Source organism: Lissotriton helveticus, chromosome 2_1 (genome assembly GCF_964261635.1).
Source record: "Lissotriton helveticus chromosome 2_1, aLisHel1.1, whole genome shotgun sequence".
In the NCBI taxonomy this organism is placed as follows: Eukaryota; Metazoa; Chordata; class Amphibia; order Caudata; family Salamandridae; genus Lissotriton; species Lissotriton helveticus.
In genome coordinates this window covers 705,740,407-705,757,565 of record NC_136059.1, presented here as the reverse complement: position 1 = coordinate 705,757,565, position 17,159 = coordinate 705,740,407, and the positions used below count along the sequence as shown (strand labels likewise).

Below are 17,159 nucleotides of genomic sequence, written 5' to 3'. Positions count from 1 at the left end.
TGTTCACGTACAAAGGCAGTCTTAATTTGCATATTTTTCATAATTTAAAAAGCCATAACAGATTAAACACACACCATCCATCTTTTTTGACAAAACAGGCTTCTCATATGCATTATAAAAGTAAAAAACTCAAAAGATGTGTGCTGATTTCCTCCAATCTGCTCTACACGAAATTCTGCAGCCTCCTGCATAGAGTGTACTATGAATTTCAGCAATTCTGTTCCACCAACATGGCGCACATGTCCCCCTGAAATCCGCTCACTTAACACAGTTAACACACTAGTTTCCTACAATATCTCGCTGGACCTACTCCATGCTATGGCAGTCCCAGACAGTTGAAGAAAAAAAGAAAGAAATATCCAGCAATCTCTACCCAGGCAGCCATAGAGTCCAGCCTTGTCTACTTCAGCTCTCAATCTGCAGTCAACACGGTGCTTGTGAATGGGAAACAGCCTTAAACACGAAGCCTGAGCTACGCAGGACTGAAACACACAGGAGGAAGCACGTATGTCTGAACCACGAACATGCCTTAACCACGCATATTCGTGGTTAAAGCATATGCGCCATCTAGTTGCAGCTGCTGCCGAAAGCAAGAAGAGGAAGGATCGGGACGAGGAGGAGAGGTAAAACAGGTTTTGAGGGGGTGGGGGTAGTTTGTAGGGGGTTGTGGGGTACTTTTCAGGGCAGGGAGGGGACCGGGGTAGTTTTCAGGGCAGGGGCGCAGGAGTTTTAGGGCTCCAGACAGGGTACACGAAAGGGTCAGTTTTCAGGTGGACGGGCAGTTGGGAGTTTTAGGGCTCAGGGCGGAGGTGGGAGTAGATTATTTGGGTTGGGGTAGTTTTGGGGGTCGGGTAGATTATTTGGGTTAGGGGGTTGTGGTAGTTTTCAGGGCTGGGGTAGGCAGTTTTAGGTCTCGAGGCAGGTGACCGGAAAGGGACAGTTTTAAGAATGAGGGGGCGGGAGTAGGTGGGGTTAGGTTTATGGGGTGGAGCTTTTTTAAGTGTTCGGGGGCAGGGGTCGAAGTAGTTTTATGGGGGCGGAGTTGTAGGGCTCAGGGTAGTGGAACAGGATAGGAGCAGTTTTCAGGTCGAGGGGGCAGTTTTCAGGCCGAGGGGGCAGCTGGGCTGGGATAGGCGGGAAGTAGGGATTTTAAGATTAGGGTGTCATTAGGCTTTAGGAGAGAGAGGCAAGAGTGTGATCTTTACCACACATGCCATTTACCAAACATGTCTTTAACACACATGCCTTGCAAGTTTGCAGTAAAGGCACGGTAGGTCTGGTTTAGACTGGGTGTTTAAGGCATGCGTTGTTAAGGCATGCTTTTTTCCATCACACAACCCTTGGGAATAACACAGGAAGCTGAGACGTGTCTGCTGAGGACAGCAAACTGCATTATTAATCATGGCACTGGAAGCATGGGCGCGGAGGGGTGCTGCAGCCCCTCGTTCCATGTTACTTTTTTGGGGAGTTGGTGAGCGCTGGCACACCAGGGGTTTCTTGGCACTAACAGACACTTAACAGAACATCAGTTTCAAAAGTGAGTTTGCTTTATGAAAAAGGTTAGTCTTCAGGTGATGTCTAAAAGATTTAGGAGCCCTGATGCTTCGAAGATAGCACCGAAGAAAGTTCCAAAGACTGAACACACAGTTAAGAGCTCCCAGTCTTGTCCCCAATTTCCCTAACTGCAGCCTGTTTCTCGGTGGCTCCCCTCTTGTCTACTTTGTACTACACATGGCTACCAACCCATCCAGCACCTCCGCACTAGAGCAGGTAAACTTGTACTGCTGGTGGTATTTTACTTACACCTTGATCATTAGACTCTTTACTCCTACGGTGGACCCCCAGAATCCATAGGAAAGCATTACCACATAAAACCGCATTTGTGCTACAATTTTACTTACATGTAAAATTGATATCTCGAAAAGTACTCACCCAATTGCGAAGTTCTTGCTGTTAAAATATATATAACAATACTGTTATTTTTCTAAAATGGTCTCGTTTCTTCTTGAGTGTGTGTCTCATTTAGTGATTCTGCGAGTTCAACAAATGCTCGACACTACCGTGTGATGAGCTGAAACTGCTCAACCACACTACCACGAAAGAGAGAGAACTTGGGATTATTAATTTAAGCCCTGGACTTTCTACATAGGGTTCCTCATTTTGGTACACTAAATAACAAGCCAGCTTCCTACAGTTATGCACAATAGCTTGGGAACGAAGTGGCTACTTACATTTTTTTGTTATCTCCCGTTTCATATTCAGTTAGTGTAACCCGGATAAGAAAGCCCTGAAACACACATTCTTCACATATATCGAGAAATGTGGCTCCAAGAGTCCTCGTCATAAACTAAAATGAGGCGATTGCTAAATGAGGTTTTAGGGATGGCAAATAGGTCACACTGGCAAAAAAAAACACCATCTAAACCCACCCAATTATTGAAAATTGTCCATTTCATTAGGAAACCGTATAGACTTTAACAAATCAAAAAATGGGACAAATATGGAGAACGAAATCCATACAAATGACTCCACTAATGGGGGCTTTTATCAGGGCACTCCTGCCTCTTAAAAATCAACAGCATCTGTTCAATGTGCAAGAACATTTTAATGACCAGAAGAAATTAGCTTATTGCAAAATATGTAAAGAGCATACTTTAGCTTCAGCATCCTGAGGAGCAGTACCGAACATTCTCTTTGATGCTGAATTAGTTGTCTAATGGCCTTCTGCATTTGTTCACTCTGATCCTCTGAGCAAAATGGGATTCTATGACACATGAATTCCATGCCAATGTCACCCTAGGCAGGAACCCTCCGTGTGGAGCGGTAGAAGCTACTGAGAAGACATTAATAAATATGTCACGAAATGTAAGTGGGAACAAAATAGACACGAGGAGAGCAAAAGAGGGTTTCGAGAGAAGTGTGCATGAGTGACAGGGAGAAAAGTATGGCTATGGAAGAATAGGGGAGAAGAGTATGAGAGGCAGTGGGACACAGAGGGCAGTTGTGAGTTTGAGAGGAAGAGATTACAGCAGAATGGACTTAAGAGAGAGCTGGGGGAGGGTCACTGGAAAGAACCCTGGAGGGAAAGAGGACGTTTATCTTGCAAAACCAGGCTTTGCCCAGGAATCAGAGACAAAACAATAAATTTGAGATGTGTTTATATGTACAGCCCTGATAAACTGGTCCTAAAGCAACATTATATGTGCACAAATACTCTAACATCATGATCTGCCAGTAGGATAGACCTTCTAAAAATATCAACTGTACAATTATGAAGTTTTTTTTGCTTAGTTTTATATAGCGTGAATTTGACCCGAAGGTATCAGAGCGCTTTACATGAGCACCAGTTGTGTTGCATACAGGCACCTTCATTTTTTGTAGGCACAAGAAGATTAAGTGATTTGCCCAGAATCAGTCTGTTGAGCGTCGTTGCCGAGACTTGAACCCGGTTCTCCAGATTTGAAGTTGTCCGCCCAAGCCGTTAGGCCACATTCTCTCCCCACTGTGGTCTCATCGGAGGTCGACAGACACATTACGCTAGATCTACAGAATGGTTCCTGCATGCTGGTTAAGTTGGTAATAACATTTTTGCAACCAGCGAGCTTTCACTCGAAAACCATAAGCTACTGCTATTTGATAGAGGCCCTGAGGTCATTGTTAACCCTTTCCGTGCTGATGACGGAACCGCTCCGTCATCAGCCGCGGTAGGGCTGTGCTGATGACGGAGCGGTTCCGTTCTATTAAGCGGGCGGGGCTATGATGGAACCGCTCCGTCATGAGCACAGCTCAACCGCGGCTGGTGACGGAGCGGTTCAGTCACCAGCATGGGCGCGCCGCGCGCCCCCCCCCCCGCCCACTTAGGGCTGCGGCAGAATAGCCGCCGCAGCGATGAGGTTAAAGGCAAGTTGATAGCAATAACGAGGCATGATCAACACGAAATTCATGCAATTTAGGATATCCTACAAAACGAATTGCAAGAGCCAAAATGTCCCGAAATAGACAGAGACGTGAAGAAAGAGTTATGCATTCTGGAACTTTGTAAGTGAAAGACAGCACAGTTAATCACCGGCTGCAGGAATCTGTACTGAATCTGCATGTCGTAAGTTCTGTACTTACTTGTGCACAAAACCAGACTTTACTGGAGGATTGGAGGTTTGATGTATATTTATTTTTGTTTTTTAAGCTAACAGTCCTCGGAATATGGGAACATGCGAGTCCATATTTAGTTTTTGACACAAAACTACAAATTCCCTAGTTTAACATAGTCTTCACCTACTGTATCACGCATATATGGGGCCACGTGGCAGCAACAGTCGCACTTTCAAACTTTGGCTGGGATGATTCAGGTGTTCATCTTCCAAGTTCTGCTAAATCATGTAATAATATCAACAAAGCGCCAAAAGCCATTTCTGTGCACTACTTAAATGCAGTATTATAACTCCCTGGAGTGTACAAAGCAATACGGAAAAATAGCACCCCTCCCACGGAACAAGGAAGGGAGTAAACCGCGCAGACAGTGGTACATTGACCCCCTCCCCCACTGGAGAAGCCACTACCATGGAAGATGAAAAGCTCTCAAGTACCCACCTGCCACTGATCCAGGCCTCACATGGAGCTGGAAGACATACTGGAAGGGGAGAATTTCTAAGCTGAGCTTCAAGAAGTGACGCATTAATGATGATACAGAGAAATTGTCCAGATGGTTTTTGTCTGAATAAAAATATTTGAAAGCTTCTCTACATACAATTTAGAAGTATGTCTATGTTATTTTATGTTCTTAGAAGAAATGTGTTGGACAAAAAATGTGGGTAGCTGAACGCTGTGCTGTTAGCATAGTCTTCTGAAACCAACATTGCAGTTGTTTTCGCAAAACCTAAAATCAGGCCGCCTAAAGAAATATGGTGAAAATCCACATTGTACACTGGAACGAACTTAAATGCTCGAGGAAAGAAAGCGTCTCGCCTGCGCCGCAGCAGTCTGTGAAAGTATGCATGCCATTACAAACTGGAACGAAGGACATGAGAACCATGTTCAAGCTAACAAATGGTAAGCTACGGGTTGGCTGTAAACTCACTGATTGCACACATATCTCGAAGAGACAACGCATGCACTGTCTAGCCGAGAGGAGTCTATGATACTCTCACATCCTTGATGGGTGTTATATGACTTACATGCCAAATAGTTTAAAGCCTCTGCTCGTGCACAGACTCAGAGGCAGAGCCTTCGGTGGTTCCAGGACCGGACTGGGAACCCAAAGGAGCCCTAGCAATTTTCTTGGACCAGTTCTACCCCACCCCCAAAATGGGGGGGGCACATGTGTGAACATCTGCTTCTTTTGTTACTGGGGGTCGATATTGCAGCACTGCTGTAAAACAGGCCTACAGTAACAAAACCAGCCCCCACCCTTCCAGCTTCCCAGTGAAATGCTGGATGCCCGCTACAGCCAATCTGGCCCTGGGTGGTTCGCCGCCTCCTCAAGAAAATTCCTGAACCTTCCAGCGCTCTCGAGCAGGAAGCTTCTCCTCCTGCCTGTCTGACCCTGGCAGCAGTCACTATGCTGTAGTGACGTCAGAGGGTCACAAATACACTGAAGGAGGACTAACGCCTCGGGATCCAGCCTCCATCTTGGTCCCTCGGCACGGTGGCTATGTTCAATAAGGTACTCATTGAATACTACACAGCCAAAAAATGATCCCAAGTTAGGGTAATTGAATCGGTAAAACACGTTGAGTTAGCCTGCATCTTCATACCATTAAGACTACACCCACAGTCTGGCCTATTTTTAAAAAAAAGATAACATTATTTTCATGCTTAACGCCGCACTTGAAGCCAATCCGCACTACAAGTTTCAGAATGCACGATTCCTGTGACGACAGAACAAGGCTGTACGCGAGTCATTCATAAAATAACAAGGTTTGTTTCACATGACTGATGTCATTGGAAAACAGCGTTCGACAGCAAAGAGCGTTATTCAGATGCATTTTATACGCACAACGGTGAACAATAATGCATTACTGCATAGTGACAATTTCGCAACTGCATATTTCTGCTCTACTTTGGGGAGGACCTCCATTGACAAAATAACAGAGCAGGGCAGAGAATTTGGGTTGTGAGGAGAATGACAAAGAGAGGAGGAATGGCAGGAGTATGTGCAAGGGGAAGAGGCGACTGAGGAGCGCTTAAGGTTCCAAATGCAACAGGAATGGGGGACGGGGAAAAGGGGAAAGGTGCGACTTTAAAGAAGACCACTCGTATGGAGTGCTTAAACACAAATATAAAATTCTGTAGCAGTAGATGGACACACGTTCTTGATCCATGCTCAAGGGGAGGGCCAAACACAAGAAGAGATATGACTCATGCATGCCATGGCAAACAGGGATGAAGGATATGAGAGCAACGTTCAAGCTTACAAATGGTAAGCTATGGGCGGGTTGTAAGCCCACTGATTGTAAACAACATGTCTCGAAGAGGTAGCGCATGCGCTGTCTAGCCAAGACCAGAGGAGAGTGTGCACGTATAGGGTGTAAAAAAAAAACTAAATAAGGGCATTCTTAAAAACTAAATTTGGTTTAAATGTTCTTAAAATAAACATTTAAAGACACATCAGAGGAGCAATTCGTGCAGCAGACATAGGTTTTGTCCAGAACTCTGCTTTTCAAGGCAAGATAACAAAAATAAAATCTAAGTAATTGTAATGCAAAACAACATCTACAAGAAATGTGGTATTCGGTAGGACTATAGCTTGATAGAGAATTGAAGTTTAGGTGGCAAATACATGGCCAACCATGTAGCTTGGAGTCGTGTTGTACGCGCGGGGGGGGCGGTCTAGTGTGCACTGTGGGGGTACATGTGCTGAGGAAGAAGTGTACTATGGTGTAGGATATGGTACGACTATAACTTAATATGGATTTGAGTCTATACAGTGAAATTCTAATTACAGCACTCCAAATAAGTAAATATCAGTAATAGGCTCTAGTATATAGCCCTCAACACCAAAATTAGTTCAAACAGGTGTTGCATGCCAAAAAAAAACAACCATAGAGATGAATTTGGAAAACAATTTTTTATAGTAAGGGATCAACAGTTATCAAGCCAATTTAATTCGGAGTCCAAGTCTGTGTTCTTCAAATATTTCTTTATTCAAATTTCATAAAAGATTCTCCCAGCATGTTATTCGCCAACACGTGTTTCGTCTCACACTGAGACTTTATCAAGGCATAGATAGTGTAGGAATTTCGAGTTGTTAATTCTGGATGTTCCAAAGGCACACTGCTAACATCCAAATAGGGAACACCATAAACAAAGGCGGCGTAATTCCTAGTACATCCCAACGTACTATTCGTTTCGAAAATGGGGACTTGCTACAGCATGTGTTAGTATTCAGAGATGTGACCGAAATGACCCCAATTATCTAGTATGGTGCAAGGCGAGTTGTTTAGAATGGGTCCTTAGTGACAAGACATGTTCGATAAGTAGCAGAACATATGTGCAGTCTAAGTATAGGCTTTTTGTGCAACCGTGATAAGTTGCACTCAGAGTATCTGCCGAGGTTGTATCCAAACGTCACGGCCCGCCACAACAAACTAACTTAATATGGATTTGATGTCCAGTGACAAGCGCTAAGCTTAGTCAACTACGATGGGGTACTGTCTGGTGTGCAATACCGTGCTGGGGTAGAAACACTCGCTAGGCATACATTGCCACACTAAAATATATGGGTCACTAATGACTATTTACTTAAAGACCAAGCACAGCCCCTCTACAAAACCGCCTAAGTAACGCAAAAATAATTCTCATGAGTGTCACAAGATAGCACAGTTGAGCTAAGCATGCCGCAGATAACTTATTCAAAATGTTATATGGCTCAGTAAGTGAACGCTCACCGCTTACATGTGAGGTCATATGCAGGTCACAGTTCAAATCGCGGCGAGGGCGATTCAGCCCTCCATCCTCTAGGGGTGATCGACAGAGAAACATATTTAGGTAATACTGAGAGCGACTGGAACGCGAAGAATTTAAATACGAGTCCGACTGAAAATAACAAGCCATTTAAAAAAAGTGAAACGTACAGGCGCACAAACTGCTCAATTCTACAGAACCGGCAGTCCTTGGGAAAGAAATAGCTTCCGAGTCTGTTCAGACTTATTTTTCGTTGGTTTCATTTGTGCATCAATCTGCGTTTGCATTTAATGTTTAGTTATGAGACAGAGCGTCGAGTGATCAAATAGTGCACAACAGGAAGATCGCCCGAAGTGCACCGACCAGAAGCATAAAGGGACTCAAATAATTGTTTATTTATTTTTAATCACCAAGAAGTAACAGCCGGTTCATACGATGTTGAGTGTCGCGGTTCAGAAATTCTCGTTCTCACATCAACATTGTATCCGCTGCTACCACAGTCGGCGCTGGGTCCCATGAAAGCAGAATTTAAGTCTCAGCAGTTGTACTGCAAGTTGTAACTATAAACCATGTTGCATCTATATGGCGACAGCTCAGTTTAGCGAGTCAGATATTATCCTCCACCAGCACGTAGAGGTCCTCCGCGACCAGTCCTTCACGGAGGCCGCTGGGATTCAAGCAGGCTTTGAATGGGGTATTTTATCAAATATCTACAGCCCCAGGTCCTAGTTATCTTGCTGTAGAGAGGAAGCGGCGCATTGCGGCACCACCACAAATGGCCGCAAGAGGGCAGCAGATTGCATCAAAGGCGTTGACTGGGGTAAAAGTGCAAGTTAACCAAAAAGAAAAATGCTGCACCCTAGACGGCACATTCGGATTATTATGAGAGTCACCCACTTGGGATCTCGCAGCGGCCATATTTAAATGCATAAATGGCAGAGTTACACTAAAACATTTCAATATACAGACTAGGAAATGGCCAAGTGGATGAGTCTATCCCATGTCCTGAATGAGCAATGTCTCGATCAATAGGTGGCTTCCTTCCGTCGCCTGAGCAAAATAGACACACTGGAGACATGACACGGAGCAGCGGTTCTGACAGGGCCCAAAATACCACTCCAGTTCCCTGGACTGCAAGAAGCACGGTTTCACTATAACGATTCTCATCTACAAGCCCATTGCTAGAAGTGGGCCCATAGAAGGATTTCTGCTGCTCTCACTAGGGCAAGGCATTACTTGCAGCTCGTGCCCTAGGAATGCGGCCACATTTGCTTGTTTGCTTTGCTGGTGCCCTCTGCTCTTGGCACCTCAGAGAGCCACCCTGGCGATGGATGCCCAGAGCTTCAGCGTGTAGAGGAAGGGGCAGTACACATACTGGAATAGAGGCACACAGGGGTGTGCACCGCCTAGCTCCAGATATAAACGCTGGGGGCGGTTGCAGGGCCAACAGCAATGCCCCAGAGAACACCGGTGCGCCGCCACCTCTCTTAGAAGCACCCCGAGAGGCGACCAACGCCGTCCGCCCAGCAGGAGGCGAGGGATGTCTGAATACACTCTCGTTCTTTACAATGCTTCGGTTATACTATCTCAAGAGCGATAACGAGCGAACACACCTGTTTATCAGGCCTGGCTCGAGAGCGACCAACCCAGTGATTGCAGTGAGCGCCGTTGGCATCAGGCAGCGGAGCGGGGAAGGATGACTCAGCGAGCTGTAACCGCGGCCTAATCCCGGGGCATCACTTATCCCTCCGCGACGGCACGGGCAGCCGCCTCCCTTCACGCGCTCAAAGAATCCAGCGCGCGGTCCTGGAAAGATGAGCGGGGGAGGGTGCGCTCGCAGGAACCTCCATGCTGTGAACACATATCCAGGAAAGCCTCGCACAATGCAATGCATCATACAGTATGGAGGGGTTACATCTGCAGAAAAATGTATTTCAATCTTTTGTACGTTGAATAAAAGTTACATTGTGTTAAGATATGAGGTAAACGTAAAACACACGGTCTGCTATCTTCAAGGCCTCTTCACTGGACCACACCCACTGTGCTGATTTGTTTACTCGCAATCTTGAATGTTAAAAATAAAAAGCTGCCAGAAGTCCCCTACATTGAGTGCTGCCCGACGCCTGGGTCTCTCACATGCACTGTAAGTAAGGAAGCTTCCTTGTAAGGGCGTTCCTTCACCCATAGACCCTGGTGTACACGGTTACCATGTTCATTCTTGTGGGAGCGTCCTTCATGCTGATCTAAGGTCCAACAGAAACGCGCGGAAATGACCCAAGAAAAGGAAACCATCTTTAACCTTCCTCTTGCAAATTACTTCACTGCTATCAGGTCCAGAATTAGATTTAGTAGTGCCTAGTTTTCCTGTCTATAAAAAAAAAAACGTTCTGTAGAATTGTATCCCATAGCCAAGGGAATTGTTTACTTCATTGTTCTACTTGTGAACAGCACATGAACCACCACCCCTCTGTAAGCCAAGGTGTTTTATGAGCCACAATAAAATTATTAGGGGAAACTGCAAAGTAGGAATGCTTGGGCGGTGTGCACAATCTTATGGAAAAACTTTCTTACAGGCTAAAGTGATGTTGGGCTCAGCAATGCTGTTTTGATCGCTACTCAACAGGCGAATATAAAAGCATGGTAGAAAGTATTCTTTCTTCACATTAAAAGTACCACGCTGCCATGCGTACAGGAGCATGTCATAGCCACAAAGTATCAAGCACATAAATGTTATTGTTGTATACAGCAGGGGTCGGCAAACTGCAGCCCGCTACATTATTTTATACAGCCCGCGAAGCACAGTGGAAATATTAGTCCTCTGTCTACTCCTTATGCATCCACAACAACTACAGATGAAAGACACATCAGAACGCTAGACCAGCGTCCTGTAAATTAAAAATTACACTAAAATATTAAAAGGTCGTAAGTTTTTGAACCGAGTCTTGCCCGCCGCAGTGGTCAAATTGGCCAAGATCAGCAGGGCACGGTATGTCCCTACTTTTGTAATTTAATGGAATCCGTTCTCCTAATTTATTATTTTAAAAAAGAGCCCAAGACAGCACAAATAGCTAAGGCCTATAAATAAGGCTCGGCTGTTTGGGGAAGGGTGGGATGGTCAGAGAAGGAAAAAGAATGACTTTTCCTTCTTGCCCACAGAAGACCAGGAAAGCGTCCACTTTTCCTGCTCTGACACTGGCAGCTGCCCCACCTCTCTCTCTTTCTCTTATTTCCTCACTTTCCGTCTCGGTTTCACTCCTCACTTGCAGAAACCCACGACTTCAAGAAACAGCTCTTACCCTCTCTTTCCTCTCCTTCACCAGTTCCCCCTGTGACATGGATAAAAAAAAAAAGATAGAAACATGTTTCCTAGAAATGTCCTCTTTTTCTGACATTTTTCTATTAAAAAGTGCAGCCTCGGGACAGAGAGAAAAAAAGGTAAAAAATACAAAAAATAAAATAAAGCAAGACAGAGTGGTCGCAAAGGGACCAGATTGGTTTTATTCACATTCAAATACATTAGCGCCGCTTTACAAGAGTTTGCCAGTGAAACGCTACTTTTGTTTTCACATCTTTTGTTGAACAACATTTTTTCCCTCGGGTGGGTAAGTACACCAGTCATGGAGGTACTACAATACCTCGTTGATGCTTGGAGTGGAAAACGTTTAACGTTATCCTTATCAGTGGTTTTCCTTCTTTTAGTTTATAAAATGTGTACCGCGGCTCTGTGTTCAGGGATGTGGTCTTTTTAAATCATACTGCTTAATTTTGTAAGAATATAAGCAATCGACATTGAAACAGGTCCTTCCTTGACCCTGTAGTCATGTCAACTTTTCAGGCAAAAACACTCATTGATTTCTGAATAATAAATGTAAAATGTTAAAGTAGCCATGTTGTTCCTGCTTACATTTCTCATGCTTTACTTAATCATGCATCCCTAGGAGTGTTTGCTATGTCAACAATGTGGTTATTTTTTTTTTCCAGGCAGCATATTACTCTTGTCTAGTGCATAATTTGAATTCAATCGCATCCAGGTGTTTATAATTGGGCTGAAGGTAGTGCGAGTTTCTCTCAGTGGTGCAGTATGGTGTTCAGAGGGAGAGATGATGTGGCACTCTGGCCGGAGCTGTCGAATTTAGATCTGGGGAACCAGGTTCAGCCTTCATGACCAGTCCACTCTCCCGAGGGAGCACATTCCCATGCTAGACCTTAAAAGGCCCTTCAACACCTTAAAAATCCTCAGCTCACGTCTTAGCACCCACGTGTAGACCCTAGCGGTGGAAAGTGTGGGTTAACCTTGAAGGCCGGTCCACCACAATCCATACTAAAGTTCACCTCCAGTCTTGCGGGCAGGCCTATGAAGCAGCACACCCTGCAGCAACAATTGACCATCACTGAGGTCACAGGACCCTGGAGGCTAGTCTGCCTCACCCAATTGGTACCTCCATTGACCTTGTTTCAGCAGTACTATTGCAACTCACCAGGTATGGGCAATTCAGGATTTGTATGCACACTAAACTAAGTTCGCAAACTGCTTCATGCACAATCACTTTTAAAATGTGCAGCCTGGTTTGGGGCCACTGGATTTATGCAGCAATGGAGGACAACATTATGTTGCGGTGTTGACTAAATTATGCAGCAAAACAAAAAGGCTGCAGCCTAATGCAGTCATTTTCTGATACTTTATTATTTTGACATTTTTACACATGCTGTCTCTGCAAGGATTATGCCTCGTTAAGTACCGGGGTAATATACAAATGCAGCAGTGAGAAAGGTGACCAGTCAACCTTTGCAAAGGTCCCTCCTCTTCGCAGGAACAGTAACTGCACAGTAACCTTTGATCTACAAACAATTATTTAGTTAAAAGTGTCAGATTATGCAGAAAATGATGTATTATGTAGCAAATATGGCAGAGCCATAATTGTGTGGAGAACATTTGCAAACTTAGATATTTTGCCATTCATTTTTGAACTGCTCTTTTGGATAAAGGGAGAAGTGGTGCTGCTGACAGAACCTGCATGGCTCGAAAACATATGCCTTGTGATTCCACTTTTAAGAGTATTTGAGACATTGTGTGATTGGAAACCTATCCCACTTTGTGATTGTATTTTAATGTCAATAACTGATATTAATCCTTAAATAAACATGTGTATCCATTGGTTGAATTAACGTAATAGGCTGCAACTGGTCAGTGAAATGCCAAACAAATACTAAAAATTGGGATGTTTTGCTCTTTCTGGACACACCCAGCTCCACCCACTGACCCAATCCTCAGGTTATACCCGCCCTCAGAGTCTCCACCCACAGTTCCCCTACCCCCCCCCCCCCCACTTCGACCACTGGTTGCCAGAAACATTCGCAGCATGCTTAAATGGAGGACGTTGAGGGGAATCTTATCTTTAGGCCTGTAAGCAGTATGCGAGAGGTTGCTGTTCTAAAACGGCCAACTAGTTCGTATAATATTAGCACAATTACAGAAGAGGGTTCTACCCTAATAGCTCTCGTCTTTCTTTTTCTATGATTTGAGGACTTCTGGGAAAATACTATCAACAAAAAAAGCATAGATACTGTAGTCGCCGTTTCAACAAAAAAACAAAACTAAAGAGGTAAACAAAAGTCCCTGAGAACTACAACTCACAGAAACAGCACTGAATCGAATGGCGCAGAGACAAGGAACACAGTGATTTTCATCGATATGAAAGATCATTGTTGAGGCAGAGGATTGCCAGTGAGGGCATAATTGAGTCTTTTGAGAGACTGAAGCCGGTGAAGAAACCTGGTCTCCGTTTGAAGCATAGGTAAGTTTTGTTAAAAACAGAAAAGTTACCATTATAGTTTTTGTAATTGCGTATTTTTTCTAGCATTCCGTGCAAATGGTACGGTTCACATGCATGGACATCAAAGTACCGGCACACAAAATGCTGTTGGTTAAAATGCCATCACTGGATATTGGGTAAGAGGATATCGCAAAGTATATGACTCTTTATAGCTATGTGCCAGATTGGTGCTTTAATCACTAAGCCACATTCATTGTATAAAACAGGTCAATAGACACCTATACTGTTAGAATGAAAAATAACAAATTTACACTCACTTGTGTGAAAGGGCTATTTATATGAGAAAAGTTGCAAGGTGTTTGAAAATAAGTCAAGGATTGACAAAGCCAAGAGGTTCGACAGTTTTTATAATGCTCATTTTGTAGACCTGCGCATAATGGAATATGTACAACCACATTGACAAAGATCATACAAGCACAAATGGAAAGAAGCAATATTTTTACAGACATCCATGTGCAAGCACACTACTAGGCAGACATTCACATACCCTTAACCTATGTGTACCCACAGATGTAGATTTATTACGCCTATTTTGACATAGATCTTACATGCATGAATCAAAAGAAAGCAATGGTTCTCCACTCTATAGGGGAATGGTAAAGTGGTGGACAGGATGGGTTATTGGTAGATGCAAGCGAGGGTGATAAATGTGATGGGAAAGCTGTTGGTGTAAGAGTGGCGAAAGACTGAAGCAGAGAGTAGTAAAGTTGGTTGGAGGTTGATAGAACGGACGGGTAAGTAGGAATGATGGGAAAGATGAAATGGAAAGGGGAGAGTGCCAGCGGTGAACTGAAGAAGTTGAGAAGCCCAGGCATTTCGTAACGAACTGGACTGCTCACGAACTTCAAGGGGGGTTTAAGGCAATGAGCACAGCACAAACGTACTTACCCCTTGGCTTCGACTAATGCAAAAGTCGAATAACAAAAACAAAACAAAAGAGTGGGTACTACCCACAAATACTTAACTAAGTGTTTTCTTACGCCAACAGATGTCCGTCTAACGCAGAGCTTTCCAAACTCTGTGTCCCGACACAGTAGTGTGTCGCCTGCAAGTGGTGGGTGGGTCGCAGGATGAGACACTTAGCACATAACAGCAGCGACTCCGAGACACTCTGCTCTAGGGGGGCCGGAGATTCACAACAAAGCCCCATTAACAAGTAAATGGTCCTTTAAAGACGCCTTTAACTCCTCAAAAACGCGAGATCCTTAGATTTTTTTTATTTACCTGTTCCCTCAATGTTTAAATTATAAAGTACTGACATCTGAAAGGAGAGTGCGCAGTAGCCAATAGATGCAAACATGTCCCAAAACGAATTTACTGAAAAGCAAAAACAAAAAAACCAATCTCTGTCAATAAATGTGGGCCAATTTAAAAACTGCCTGTCTGTCCTTGGTAAGAGAAATGCATTGCTGGCTCGGCATTTACTCAATTTCCTCAGTCAAATTTCGATGTAAAAATTGCTTCTTTCTATAATGTGCGGCGCATTTAATTCTATGTTCCTCACTGGTCCATTTCGTATATAAACTAGGAAGAATATTTTTTTTAATGTGATCTTTTGTTCCGTTCCTCCTTTATAAATATAAAGTAAAGCAGTCTGCAGAGGCGTGGCAGCACTGAGAGCTGTGCTCACAGATTGGTGTCACCCCCCACTGATGGTGATGGTGTCACCCGGTGCGGTCCGCACCCCCCCCCACCCCCCGCACCCCCTCCCCACCCCCCACCCCCCGCACCCCCCTAGTGAAGCCTAAAAGACCTGCGTGCCCGGGAGGCTGGGGTGAGGTGCCAGAGGGTGACAGGCAGAGGGAGAGAGACAGTGAGATAGAGGAAGGAAGACGGGGAGAGAGAGGGAAAATAGAGAGAGGGAGACAGAGACAGGGAGATAGAGGGAGGGAGACTGACAGAGGGAGGGAGATGGAGAGAGAGAGGGAGATGGAGAGAGAGGGAGATAGAGAGAGGGAGATGGAGAGAGGGGGATCGAGAGAGAGAGGGAAATCGATGGAGAGAGGGAGGTGGAGAGAGGGAGGGAAATGGAGAGAGAGAGGGAAATGGAGAGAGAGGGAGGTGGAGAGAAAGGAGATAGAGAGAGAGGGAGAGAGATGGAAAGAGAGAGGGAGATAGAGAGCGAGAGAGGGAGGGAGAGAGAGGGAGATGGAAAGAGAGAGGGGGAGAGCGATGGAAAGAGAGGGAGATAGAGAGAGAGGGAGATAGAGAGAGGGAGAGAGGGAGAGAGAGAGAGAGGGAGATGGAAAGAGAGGGAGGTGGAAAGAGAGAGGGAGATGGAGAGAGAGGGAGATGGAGAGAGAGAGGGAGATGGAGAGAGAGAGGGATGGAGAGAGAGAGAGGGATGGAGAGAGAGAGAGGGAGATCGATAGAGGGAAACTGATAGAGGGAGGGTGATGGAGATAGAGAGAGAGGGAGGGACAGAGGGAGTGAGACAGAGGGAGGGAGAGAGAGGTAGAGAAAGGGAGAGAGATAGAGAGGGAGGGAGACAGAGGGAGGGAGACACCGACAGAGATGCAGACAGAGACGGGACAGACAGAGATGCAGACAGAGACAGGGACAGACAGAGATGCAGACAGAGACAGGGACAGACAGAGATGCAGACAGAGGGAGACAGACAGACAGAGACAGACAGACAGAGACAGAGGGAGAGAGACAGACAGAGGGAGAGAGACAGACAGAGGGAGAGAGACAGACAGAGGGAGACAGACAGAGGGAGAGAGACAGACAGAGGGAGAGAGACAGACAGAGGGAGACAGAGACAGAGGGAGACAGACAGACAGAGGGTGAGAGACAGACAGAGGGTGAGAGACAGACAGATGGAGAGAGACAGACAGAGGGAGAGAGACAGACAGAGGGAGAGAGACAGACACAGACAGCAGACAGACAGACACAGACAGACAGACAGACAGAGGGAGATAGACAGACAGAGGGAGAGAGAGAGAGAGAGGGAGAGAGAGAGAGAGGGAGGGAGAGAGAGGGGGAGGGAGGGAGACAGAGGAAGCGAGACAGACATAGAAAGACAGAGGGAGGTAGACAGACAGAGAAAGACAGACAGAGAAAGACAGAGGGAGAGAGAGGGGGAGGGAGACAGTTACAGAAAGAGAGAGGGCAAGAGAGAGGGAGAAAGACAGAGTGAGTGAGACCCCCCCCCAGCATCACCCTTGGGTAGTTTGGGCTCGCTACGCTACGTTCGCTTGCTACACTGCCTTACTGTGTCCCAAAATGATGCACCTCCAAAAAGTGTGTCCCCAACATAAAAAGTTTGGAAAACTGTGGTCTAACGTCTCGCGATACCAATCATCATCAGAGGGCCAAGGCAGGACGGCAGTCAGGGCAGCAGTCGTCAGCAGCCGTCGGAAAGGAGTAGCCGTGCTGCAAAAGACTTTCGGTCCACTTCGACATACAGGCGTCGCTTGACGTGGT

At 45.4% G+C, this 17,159-nt stretch overlaps 1 protein-coding gene across 1 annotated transcript in view; it reads right to left on the bottom strand.

Annotated features, from left to right (window-relative positions):
* LNPEP (leucyl and cystinyl aminopeptidase) overlaps positions 1–17,159 on the bottom strand; it is a 297,916-nt gene that overhangs the window by 150,707 nt on the left and 130,050 nt on the right. The gene's annotated exons all lie outside the window — the stretch shown is intronic.